Source organism: Salmo salar, chromosome ssa16 (genome assembly GCF_905237065.1).
Source record: "Salmo salar chromosome ssa16, Ssal_v3.1, whole genome shotgun sequence".
Lineage (NCBI taxonomy): Eukaryota > Metazoa > Chordata > Actinopteri > Salmoniformes > Salmonidae > Salmo > Salmo salar.
The window spans coordinates 62852541-62865702 of record NC_059457.1 but is presented as its reverse complement, the minus strand read 5'-3'; the positions used below and the strand labels follow the sequence as shown (position 1 = coordinate 62865702).

General features: G+C 45.1%; 1 protein-coding gene across 1 annotated transcript in view; it reads right to left on the bottom strand.

Moving 5' to 3' along the window:
• Positions 1 to 13162, bottom strand: part of LOC106574327 (partitioning defective 3 homolog B) — a 241797-nt gene that overhangs the window by 48238 nt on the left and 180397 nt on the right. The window lies entirely within an intron of this gene.

Genomic DNA, 13162 nt, shown 5'->3' with positions numbered 1-13162 from the left:
ACCTCTTCCAGAAGCTTCCCCATGCTCATTACATGACATTCTGAGGAAGTGGGTGAGAGAAGGGGGGGGGAAGAGTAAAAGAAAAGGATTGTGTCTTCTTTCTAATGAGGTTCAAAACACAGTGAGATCACAGACAGCCTGGGTGATGTAACTGCCCTGCGACCTGTGGAATTGGCTCCCTAGGGAGGAAGGGAGAGCGGGAAGGAGGGTAAAAAGAGGGAGAAACAGAGACGGAGGCAGAGAGAGTGAGAGAAGAAACATACGGTGGCCTATTAACCAGTATGTGTGATAGCTACACTATATAACAGTTTTTACCTATGTGTGCAAGACTCATTTCCTCCATTATCACCTCCGTGGTTGGCAGCTCGGGAAATGAAGCTGCTTTTATTTTTTACAGTGTGACAACAAGCAGAGAGCAGGGAGTGGTGAATAAATAGGCTTCCTTCAGAGCTGTTGGATGGAGCCAGTGGGACACTGGTTACTGGTGAGCACTATTGAGTAGCTAAACAGGCATTCAGTCTGCAAGAGTGATGTGTCAGGAGACAGTTTACCGTCTGTCGGTCTGTCAGGGGAGTTCATTGACGGCGTCTGTCTTTTAGGATGGAAATGAATGAGGCGAATAGCTGAGATGGTGCATCTGGTGTTACATATGCAATATACGCATGCAAGCATGCGTACACACACTGCGGGCAGCCGCACACTTCCAGTTGCATGCGCACGCACGCACACAAACACTGACATCGTTCCAGGTGGGTAGGCCTGACCTCTTAGGCCAGCTGAAGCACCACACACACACACGGATGATACACTCATTCCTACACATTCCACCGGACGAGGAGTTGATCGTCCATAATGCCAGCTAAATACGCATCTGCCTTTGAGTACCAAAATAACAAGCTGGGAGAGAAAGAGTGAGAACGACAATGAGAGAGAGAGAAAATGAGAAAGGGAGGGATAAGCCAAAGCTCCCACGAAAGTATGGCACGGTTGGAGCTTAGGAATATATAGAGAGAACAGTGAGGCTTCCAGAGGCGGCGAGAGAGATAGAGAGAGAACACAGTCTCACAGCCTATAAATGTTATCACGGTAATTAGATTGCTGTGTGTATTTTCTACCGGTACCTCGGTGGAGTTGGAAGTTTTGGAAGCCGGAGAGACAAGTAGGGATAAGTTCAATTAACAAGTACAGCTGAAGTCGGAAGTTTACATACACCTTAGCCAAATACATTTAAAGTCAGTTTTTCACAATTCCTGACTTTTAATCCTAGAAACAAATTCCCTGTTTTAGGTCAGTTAGGATCACCACTTTATTTCAAGAATGTGAAATGTCAGAATAATAGTAGAGAGAATGATTTATTTCAGCTTTTATTTCTTTCATCACATTCCCAGTGGGTCAGAAGTTTGCATACACTCAATTAGTATTTGGTTGCATTGTCTTTAAATTGTTTAACTTGGGTCAAACATTTTGGGTAGCCTTCCACAAGCTTCCCACAATACGTTCGGTGAATTTTGGCCCATTCCTCTTGACAGAGCTGGTGTAACTGAGTCAGGTTTGTAGGCCTCCTTGCTTGCACACGATTTTCAGATCTGCCCACTAATTTTCTATAGGCTTGAGGTCAGGGCTTTGTGATGGCCACTCCAATACCTTGACTTTTTTGTCCTTAAGCCATTTTGCCACAACTTTGTAAGTATGCTTGGGGTCATTGTCCATTTGGAAGACCCATTTGCGACCAAGCTTTAACTTCCTGACTGATGTCTTGAGATGTTGCTTCAATATATCCACATAATTTTCCTACCTCATGATGCCATCTATTTTGTGAAGTGCACCAGTCCCTCCTGCAGCAAAGCACCCCCACAACATGATGCTGCCACCCTTGTGCTTCACGGTTGGGATGGTGTTCTTCGGCTTGCAAGCCTCCCCCCTTTTACCTCCAAACATAACGATGGTCATTATGGCCAAACAGTTCTATTTTTGTTTCATCAGACCAGAGGTCATTTCTCCAAAAGTACTATCTTTGTCCCCACGTGCAGTTGCAAACCGTAGTCTGGCTTTTTTATGGCAGTTTTGGAGCAGTGGCTCCTTGCAGAGCGGCCTTTCAGGTTATGTCGATATAGGACTCGTTTTACTGTGGATATAGATACTTTTGTACTGGTTTCCTCCAGCATCTTAACAAGGTCCTTTGCTGTTGTTCTGGGATCGATTTGCACTTTTCGCACCAAAGTACGTTCATCTCTAGGAGAGAGAACGCGTCTCTTTCCTGAGCAGTATGACGGCTGCGTGGTCCCATGGTGTTTATACTTCTGTACTATTGTTTGTACAGATGAACGTGGTGCCTTCAGGCGTTTGGAAATTGATCCCAAGAATGAACCAGACTTGTGGAGGTCTACAATTTTTTTTCTGAGGTCTTTGCTGATTTCTTTTGCGTTTCCCATGATGCCAAGCAAAGAGGCACTGAGTTTGAAGGTAGGCCTTGAAATACATCCACAGGTACACCTCCAATTGACTCAAATTATGTCTAAAGCTATGGCATAATTTTCTGGAATTTTCCAAGCTGTTTAAAGGCACAGTCAACTTAGTGTATGTAAACTTCTGACACACTGGAATTGTGATACAGTGAATTATAAGTGAAATAATCTGTCTGTAAACAATTGTTGGAAAAATGACTTGTGTCATGCACAAAGTAGATGTCCTAACCGACTTGCCAAAACTATAGTTTATTAACAAGAAATTTGTGGAGTGGTTGAAAAATGAGTTTTAATGACGCCAACCTAAGTGTATGTAAACTTCCGACTTCAACCGTACATAAAGAGGTGTGATGTAACAGGGGCTCTTTGGTGTTTTCTGGTACAGAACACTGGAATGCTGCAGTAGTGTACATCACACAGAGGACGGTTAAGAAGCTAGAAGTTTACAAGTATGTTGAGAAAGAATGAAACGGTCCATCTAAAAAATCATTACTCTAATTTGTGTTCTTTCATTCAGAAACAGACACGCACACAGAACTCTGCCACGCTCCACACTCTTCCTCACTATATCTTTCTCTACCTTCCTCTTCCCTTGATTGACAGCATGATAAGCTAATTCCAGTTCCTTCCTGGCAGCAGAAAGCTACGCCCCTCTTCAATAATTAAAACAGAGTCTCTCGTCTCTCGTTATTCCCACTGGGCATAATTAAATCTATTTATCTTATTTCCTCCATATGCATACCGAAGCAGGCGGCGGCAATTTGGGCTAAATCACCTCCCATTAACGCTTCGTATTACGAGTTATACGACCAAATAGATCAAAACCACCCTCCCAGATGAAGCTATTGCCGTTAGAACCGCCACTGCCGTCGAGCCAACTCGGATCGTCGCAATAAAGATGGTGTTGAAGCGAGCTTTGAGTGAAATACCGTTTTGTTCAGCTGTAGGCCCAGAATGTACGGTGTTATTGATTCATCAGTTTCTCGATGGATGCGATACGCGTGCAAGCCCACACACTTTGTGCACTCGCACACATCCAGTTGCATTGACGTCCCAGTTGCATGGGAATCCAGCAGCACGCACAGACCAAATCAAGATATACAGGAACCTCCAAAACGCAAAGTCTAAGAAATGAACACAACACAAAATATGATTACCAATATAGAGAGGCAGAATGGGGAATGGAAGAAGAACCGAGGAGAAAGTAGGGAGTAAGCAGAGAGTGAGTTGAGAGAGAGAGACCAAGAGAGTTAAAGTGAGTAAGCGACAAGACGGAGAGAAAAATGTGTTTTCAGGGTGTGAGGTCGGACCGGTGTGATAGATATAATGTTCTCAGGAGCGTCTTCATTAACGAGGGAAGAGTGTGTGTGTGTAAGTGAAAGGTGTGTCTGTGTGACAAAAGTGAAAGGTGCGTGTGAGTGTGCATCTTTAAACAGTGTCTGGCCAGTCCCGGGTGTAATACTGTGTCAATCAGGCTGCTTAGCCGAGAGAGGAATGAGAGGAGGGAGGGAGGGGGGGGGCGCTCCCTCTCTGACAGCCACAGAGTGAGAGATGCATCTGTCACCCAAGGGCGGCACGTGAAATATGGGCTTTATTTCAATTGTTTGCGTTTCTGACTTTTGGCATAATTTAACGATTCTTGCACAAAGCGCTTGCTCCAGGCAATTTGTCTTGTCTCCATTTTCCCCCCATTTCTGTCAAAAACAAATGAATATTTAACAAGTCAGTTACACGTCTTATTTTCACACTCATTTGGGAGGGAGAAAGTGATCTTTGGCGTGTGTGCGTGCGCGGGCAAGTGAGTGATTATTTGTGTTTCTTTGTGTGTGCGAGTGAGCGTGTGTGCGTAGACCCTAACAAGTAGTGAGCAGGTGTAATGAAAGACAGAGGGGGGGAAAGAGAGAACGTACGTGACTGAGAAAAGGAAAAGAGAGTGAGAGAGAGAGAGAGAGAGAGAGAGAGAGGAAAAAGGCAGCCGCACCATTGGCCAGCCAATAATTGCACTGCACTTTGATTTCAAAACAGTCCAAGGAAGAAAACGAGAGAATAAGAAAGAAGTGTGACCCTCCATATCCCCAACTCCCCCCTACAGACAGCATTCCTACCCCATGAAAAGGGCAGGCTTAGAGGTTAACGTGCTGTGACCACTCCTGCCCTTCTCCTTAGACCTCATAAGAGCCACTTAATATTTTCCTGTGAGCGAGGGGACGTCACACACACACACACACACACACACACACACACACACACACACACACACAGCCTAAGACGTACAAACGGCCGGCAGACACCTATCGATCACATTGAGCTTGACGACGGGACGGCGGCAATGGGAAGAGGTGCAATCGCTTTCTGGATAAAGACAGAGTGAATGACCCAAAGCAATGAGATCAGATGACCAGTAGAAGGAGACAACTTCCTGGTGGCTCAATGGCCTTTTTTCAGTGGTCGATGAGCCTCCATGTTGCAGGATGAAGACAGAGTGAAGGACCTGAAGTGCTGTGGATCAGATGACAACTTCCTGATAGCTCAATTGGTTGAAGAGGTCTTGACAAAATGGCACGGGAGGAAATGGCTGCCGTTTTTCGGTCTCCTAACCAATTATGCTATTATGTGTTTTTTTTGCGTTATTTGTAAATTATTTTATACATAATGTTCTGCATCCGTATCTTACGGCAGAAAAGAGCTTCTAGATATCAGGACAGCGATCACACCTCGGATTAGACAAAGATTTTTTCAACAACAATAGCAGTAAGCAGGACTCACACAATATTCTCCAAACACCCCACAGGGCAGACATCCCAATCATTCGCAAAAGGAAGCGACGCAGAGGAAGAAGAGCCGGACGCCTTGTCCGGACCCGCAGAAGGCAACTAGGAAAGCTGCCATTACCGTCAATATTACTCGCCAACGTGCAATCATTGGACAATAAACTAGACGAGGTACGATCACGAATATCCTACCAACGGGACATCAAAAACTGTAATATCCTATGTTTCACGGAATCGTGGCTGAATGACAACATTGATATTCAGCTAGCGGGATACACACTGCACCGGCAGGATAGAACAGCACACTCCGGTAGGACGAGGGGGAGCGGTCTGTGCATATTTGTAAACAACAGCTGGTGCACGGAATCTAAGGAAGTCTCTAGATTTTGCTCGCCTGAAGTAGAGTATATTGTGATAAATTGCAGGCCACACTACTTGCCTAGAGAGTTCTCAGCTATACTTTTCGTGGCTGTTTATTTACCACCACAGACAGATGCCGGCACTAAGACCGCACTCAGCCAGCTGTATAAGGAAATAAACAAACAGGAAACCACTCACCCAGAGGCGGCTCTCCTAGTGGCTGGAGACTTTAATGCAGGGAAACTTAAATCAGTTCTACCAAATCTCTATCAACATGTTAAATGTGCAACCAGAGGGAAAAAAATTCTAGATCACCTGTACTCCACACACAGAGACGTGTACAAAGCTCTCCCTCGCCCTCCATTTGGTAAATCTGACCACAACTCTATCCTCCTGATTCCTGCTTACAAGCAAAAATTGAAGCAGGAAGCACCAGTGACTCGGTCTATAAAAAAATGGTCAGACGAAGCAAATGCTAAACTACAGGACTGTTTTGCTATCACAGACTGGAACATGTTCCGGGATTCTTCCGATGACATTGAGGTTTACACCACATCAGTCACTGGCTTTATCAATAAGTGCATTGAGGACGTCGTCCCCACAGTGACTGTACGTACATACCCCAACCAGAAGCCATGGATTACAGGCAACATTCGCACTGAGCTAAAGGGTAGAGCTGCCGCTTTCAAGGTGCGGGACTTTAACCCGGAAGAAATCCTGCTATGCCCTGCGGCGAACCATCAAACAGGCAAAGCTTCAATACAGGGCTAAGATTGAATCATACTACACTGGCTCCGATGCTCGTCGGATGTGGCAGGGCTTGCAAACTATTACAGACTACAAAGGGAAGCACAGCCGCGAGCTGCCCAGTGACACGAGCCTACCAGACGAGCTAAAATCACTTCGATGCTCGCTTCGAGGCAAGCAACTGAGGCATGCATGAGAGCATCAGCTGTTCCGGATGACTGTGTGATCACGCTCTCCGTAGCCGACGTGAGTAAAACCTTTAAACAGGTCAACATTCACAAGGCTGCGGGGCCAGACGGATTACCAGGACATGTGCTCCGGGCATGTGCTGACCAACTGGCAGGTGTCTTCACTGACATTTTCAACATGTCCCTGATTGAGTCTGTAATACCAACATGCTTCAAGCAGACCACCATAGTCCCTGTGCCCAACAACACAAAGGCAACCTGCCTAAATGACTACAGACCTGTAGCACTCACGTCCGTAGCCATGAAGTGCTTTGAAAGGCTGGTAATGGCTCACATCAATACCATCATCCCAGAAACCCTAGACCCACTCCAATTTGCATACAGCCCAAACAGATCCACAGATGATGCAATCTCTATTGCACTCCACACTGCCCTTTCCCACCTGGACAAAAGGAACACCTATGTGAGAATGCTATTCATTGACTACAGCTCAGCGTTCAACACCATATTACCCTCAAAGCTCATCACTAAGCTAAGGAACCTGGGACTAAACACCTCCCTCTGCAACTGGATCCTGGACTTCCTGATGGGCTGCCCCCAGGTGGTGAGGGTAGGTAGCAACACATCTGCCACGCTGATCCTCAACACTGGAGCTCCCCAGGGGTGCGTGCTCAGTCCCCTCCTGTACTCCCTGTTCACCCACGACTGCATGGCCAGGCACGACTCCAACACCATCATTAAGTTTGCTGACGACACAACAGTGGTAGGCCTGATCACCGACAACGACGAGACAGCCTACAGGGAGGAGGTCAGAGACCTGGCTGGGTGGTGCCAGAATAACAACCTATCCCTGAACGTAACCAAGACTAAGGAGATGATTGTGGACTACAGGAAAAGGAGCACCGAGCACGTCCCCATTCTCATCGACGGGGCTGTAGTGGAGCAGGTTGAGAGCTTCAAATTCCTTTGTGTCCACATCAACAACAAATTAGAATGGTCCAAACACACCAAGACAGTCGTGAAGAGGGCACGACAAAGCCTATTCCCCCTCAGGAAACGAAAAAGATTTGGCATGGGTCCTGAAATCCTCAAAAGGTTCTACAGCTGCAACATCGAGAGCATCCTGACCGGTTGCATCACTGCCTGGTACAGCAATTGCTCGGCCTCCGACCGCAAGGCACTTCAGAGGGTAGTGCGTACGGCCCAGTACATCACTGGGGCAAAGCTGCCTGCCATCCAGGACCTCTATACCAGGCGGTATCAGAGGAAGGCCCTGAAAATTGTCAAAGACCCCAGCCACCCCAGTCATAGACTGTTCTCTCTACTACCGCATGGCAAGCGGTACCGGAGTGCCAAGTCTAGGACAAAAAGGCTTCTCAACAGTTTTTACCCCCAAGCCATAAGACTCCTGAACAGGTAACCAAATGGTTACCCGGACTATTTGCATTGTGTGCCCTCCCCCTGCTACTCTCTGTTTATCATATATGCATAGTCACTTTAACTATACATTCATGTACAAACTACCTCAATTGGCCCGACCAACCAGTGCTCCCGCACATTGGCTAACCGGGCTATCTGCATTGTGTCCCACCACCCGCCAACCCCTCTTTTTACGCTACTGCTACCCTCTGTTCATCATATATGCATAGTCACTTTAACCATACCTACATGTACATACTACCTCAATCAGCCTGACTAACCGGTGTCTGTATATAGCCTTTTATTTTTCAAATGTCTTTTTACTGTTGTTTTATTTCTTTACTTACACACACACACACACACACACACACACACACACACACACACACACACACACACCTTTTTTTTCGCACTATTGGTTAGAGCCGTAAGTAAGCATTTACATTGTATTCGACGCATGTGACAAATAAACTTTGATTTGATCTTAATGAGCTTCTTTCATTGGTGGATCAGCCTCCGTGAAGACAGAGGCCATGAGCATCAACACCGTGATGCATCATGGCTGAATTGTGACTGATCTACAAATCATTTTGAGTAGTTATTTATGATGCAAGGAGATTCATAGATCAGTCAGTCTCGACTGCAACGTCGAACTCAGCCAGTTAAGTGAAGAACCTGAAGTGCTGGAGATCAGATGACCAGGAGACAACTCGCCAATGGCTCAATGAGCTGCTTTCATTGGTCGATGATGAGCATCCGTCGTCTGAGGTTGACTGGTGTTTTCGTCTAGCCATATACATATGTCTGGAATATCCAGACGTCCATATATACGTATCCTGAAGCAATTTACCTTAATAGAGGTTGTCTTGTTATCCATCATCGTACATGCCAGTATATTGCACTGAATTCGGGATTAGCAAAACAGGGACTTGAACCCACTGCCCTTTGTTTGTCAGGCCAAAGCCCAAGCCATTACACCAAGAGATCCAAACCTCTTGACATAGATCAATGGTGTTGTACTAAGGGAGCTATGCTATACAGGAAAGAAGAAGCCTGCCTGTCATGTTGACGGTTTAGTAGCCGATATATATGCATGGGGATTTTCCCTTTATTTGGCCGTTTTTTCTTCCAAAATCCCTGTAATGCTTGATTGACAGGTCACCACAGCAACAAGTAAATTACCAAATCATTTCAGGAAGCAGTCCAACATAGAGCAAAAAATATATATAATTAGTTTTTCTCGGGCTGCGTACCTCGATAGCGTGACCCGCTGTTGACGTCCATAGGAAAGATATAAATGTGAATTGCGCCATGCCAGAAATATAGGATATAGGATGCACCGTGCCTCAGAACGACAAACATTTTCAGGCAGGAGGCATTTTGGTGGTGGTTGCTGATGGACATTGGACAGGTTTTTAAAATCAACATTCCAGAAAACGGAAGAGAAAAAAAACGAAATGAAAACTACTGCCCTGACTACACAAACATTATAGTTGTAAGTAATTTACCCACAGGATGAGTGGTGAGACAAACTTGGGAGTGAACACAACCTGCAAACAGACACAAAAAACACACAGACAAACATTCTCCAAGATACTCTGACATTTTTTCGAGGTGAAAACCTAAAGTCAACAAATCCCCTCCTGTGAGGACAAAAAGCCACCAGCCTTCAAAGCGTCAAAAAGGTAAAATCATGACGTGACAAACCATGACAAACTTAGCTAACAACATTATGGTTAAGAAAAACATCCCAGCTTCAGCTCGTCACAGCTTAATGTCACCGACACGTAAACACATCTAAACACGTCTTACAACTCCAGCATCACTCTAGTCCACTTACAAGAACTATGCATAAGTCTCAATTCACCCAAAGTGTGCACTTGCACACTCCCCGTCATGGATTTAAAAGCATTGGATTGGTGTAAGCATTGGCTAAATCCATGATGGAAAAAGTGCAAGTGTACACTTCGGGAGAAGGGTGGCAAATCGGGATGCAGGCCATCTATGGGGGATTTACAGTAGGTCTGAGGAGGGTGTTGTCCGTCTATGGCGCCCATCCTTTAGGACAACATAACCACATACTGGGATTTTTGATGGAAATGAGAGAATTTAGGTCCGGAACTGGCCGCGCTAATTGGCTTGGTTCCCTGTCGGATTTCATCCGTCCCCGGGAAGAGGGAGAGAAAGAGAGGGAAGAGGATCGAAGCAAGCGGAAGGGGATTTGTAAACAGCGGATCAGCGTGCTGGCTTTCATGTCCCCAATTTGGCAGTAGTAGCGGGGACGGCTGTGTCCTGTCTGTCTGTCACACTGAGGGGTCTTGGTGACAGCCATTCTGAGCCGGAGTGACGGGCAGAAGAGGTGGGGAGGGTGACGGAGAGAGAGGAAGCAGTATGGGATAGAAAGACCGGGCGCACAAATGTACAAGGATACGCACACATACAGGTCACAGGAAAGTGCCTGTTATTGGAGCTGTGATCAGGCAGAAGAGTAAAAATACAACCTACAAACAGCCACACAGACGAATGGATACAGACACACAGGCCGTGTCCGGAATCTGTCTTTACTACTACTTACTAAAACAAAATATTGTGTACTTATCATACTACATACTATTTAGAACATACGGTTTAGTAAATTTTTTTTATAAATGCAGTAAGCAACAAATAACATACTAGGCTCACCCATACTGAGAATGCATCCACTGATGCGCAAGTGTAAGGTTGGTGCCATTCATGCCTTTTGGCACAATGAGTCTCCTTATGGGCAATTCCTTGGAACAGAATGATACTGAGACTCACATTTTTTACTTTAAAATGTAAGCCAAACTAAAACCGATCATTGCGAAGTTTAACCATACAACTCTATGCACGAGAACGACTTTTATCAATTTTCACTGAAAGTATTACAAAAACACATTTACTTGAAGAACAGTGCAAAGTTTGGTAACAGAATGACGGCACAAACAGCACAAACTGTCCTTCTGTTACCAAACTTTGCATCTGCACTGTTCTTCAGGTCATTTTTATTTTATGGGGGAGAAATTGTTAAAAGTAGAGTTATAAGGTTTGTTTAACTTTGCAATGATCGGTTTTTGTTTGACATACATTTTAAAGTGAAAAATCTTTGTTACTGTGGAATTGCCCTTATCTGATTATCAGCTGCTGTCAAACACACGTGGGTCTGAAAAGACGATTTCTTTCCTTAATAGCATGCAGCGAATTTGTACAAGATGAAAAGCTGAAATGAGTATGACATCTTGGCATTTAAAGCGCACAAAAGGTTCTAAATGTCACATACTATAAAACTACCTATCTTCGCATACCCAATCAGCCTACTATTAAGAATAGAATTATGGGTTGGGTATTCGGGCACGGTCAGTCGGCCACAGTCAGGAAGTGGACCTCAAAACAGGCAGGCTCGTGTTGACAGGACCATTGAGACACCTCAACATACAGTAAATGTAGACATCTTGCACACATACCCATGAGGATATATAGTCAATTTTAGGCTTCCCCAGCACTTTGAAAAAGCTGCTACACCAGCCTCTGTACTGAACATACTGTATACATCTTTCATAAGAGCCTATGAGAGAGTGTACTGTATATGTATGCACACGGTGAGGAGTCTCACGTGGCTGACGTGTAATGTGGCTGATCTTCAAAAGGCCTGTCAATGCCGAAACTCCCTCAGGCGGTTCGCTCAGCAAGGACACTTCAATCTCTACTGTTGTAGGTACTGAAGGGACAACCAGTCATCTCACAACGAAGACTGTCTTTATGGTTGGGGGGGGATATGAATATGAAGTGTGTAGGAGTGTGTGGATGGCGGGGGGAGTGCAGTTGAGATCAAATACATTTTATTTGTCACATGTGCCTTACAAGCCCTTAACCAACAATGCAGTCCCCCCCCCACACTACTCTGGACGGTTCTGACTTAGAATATGTGGACAACTACAAATACCTAGGTGTCTGGTTGGACTATAAACTCTCCTTCCAGACTCACATCAAACATCTCCAATCCAAAGTTAAATCTAGAATTGGCTTCCTATTTCGCAACAAAGCATCCTTCACTCATGCTGCCAAACATACCCTTGTAAAACTGACCATCCTACCAATCCTCGACTTCGGCGATGTCATTTACAAAATAGCCTCCAATACCCTACTCAATAAACTGGATGTAGTCTATCACAGTGCCATCTGTTTTGTCACCAAAGCCCCATATACTACCCACCACTGCGACCTGTACGCTCTCGTTGGCTGGCCCTCGCTTCATACTCGTCGCCAAACTCACTGGCTCCAGGTCATCTACAAGACCCTGCTAGGTAAAGTCCCCCTTATCTCAGCTCGCTGGTCACCATAGCAGCACCCACCTGTAGCACACGCTCCAGCAGGTATCTCTCTCTGGTCACCCCCAAAGCCAATTCCTCCTTTGGCCACCTCTCCTTCCAGTTCTCTGCTGCCAATGACTGGAACGAACTACAAAAATCTCTAAAACTGGAAACACTTATCTCCCTCTCTAGCTTTAAGCACCAACTGTCAGAGCAGCTCACAGATTACTGCACCTGTACATAGCCCATCTATAATTTAGCCCAAACAACTACCTCTTCCCCTACTGTATTTATTTATTTTGCTCCTTCGCACCCCATTATTTCTATTTCTACTTTGCACTTTCTTCCACTGCAAATCTACTATTCCAGTGTTTTACTTGCTATATTGTATTTACTTCGCCACCATGGCCTTTTTTGCCTTTATCTCACCTCATTTGCTCACTTTGTATATAGACTTATTTTTCTACTATATTATTGACTGTATGTTTGTTTTACTCCATGTGTTGTTGTATGTGTCAAACTGCTTTGCTTTATCTTGGCCAGGTCGCAATTGTAAATGAGAACTTGTTCTCAACTTGCCTACCTGGTTAAATAAAGGTGAAATAAAAAAAATTCAACTGCACTCTGCGCTGATGGCTACACTTGGCTGGATGTTGAATTCCAATGTAAATGTTTCTTGGAATTTTGATTCAGTCAAATGGTTCAAGAATGTCCTGGCTAAAGCCTTCAACCTAGTGAGTAGTCAGAGAGAGCACAAGGCTATGTCTCTAACCTTCTCCATTGAGGTTTCCCCTCACTGTATCAGAACAAGCTTGGGAGGGAGCGAGTGAGTATGTGATGGAGTGTGTTGTGTGTGTGTGTGTGTGTGTGTGGTGAATATAAGT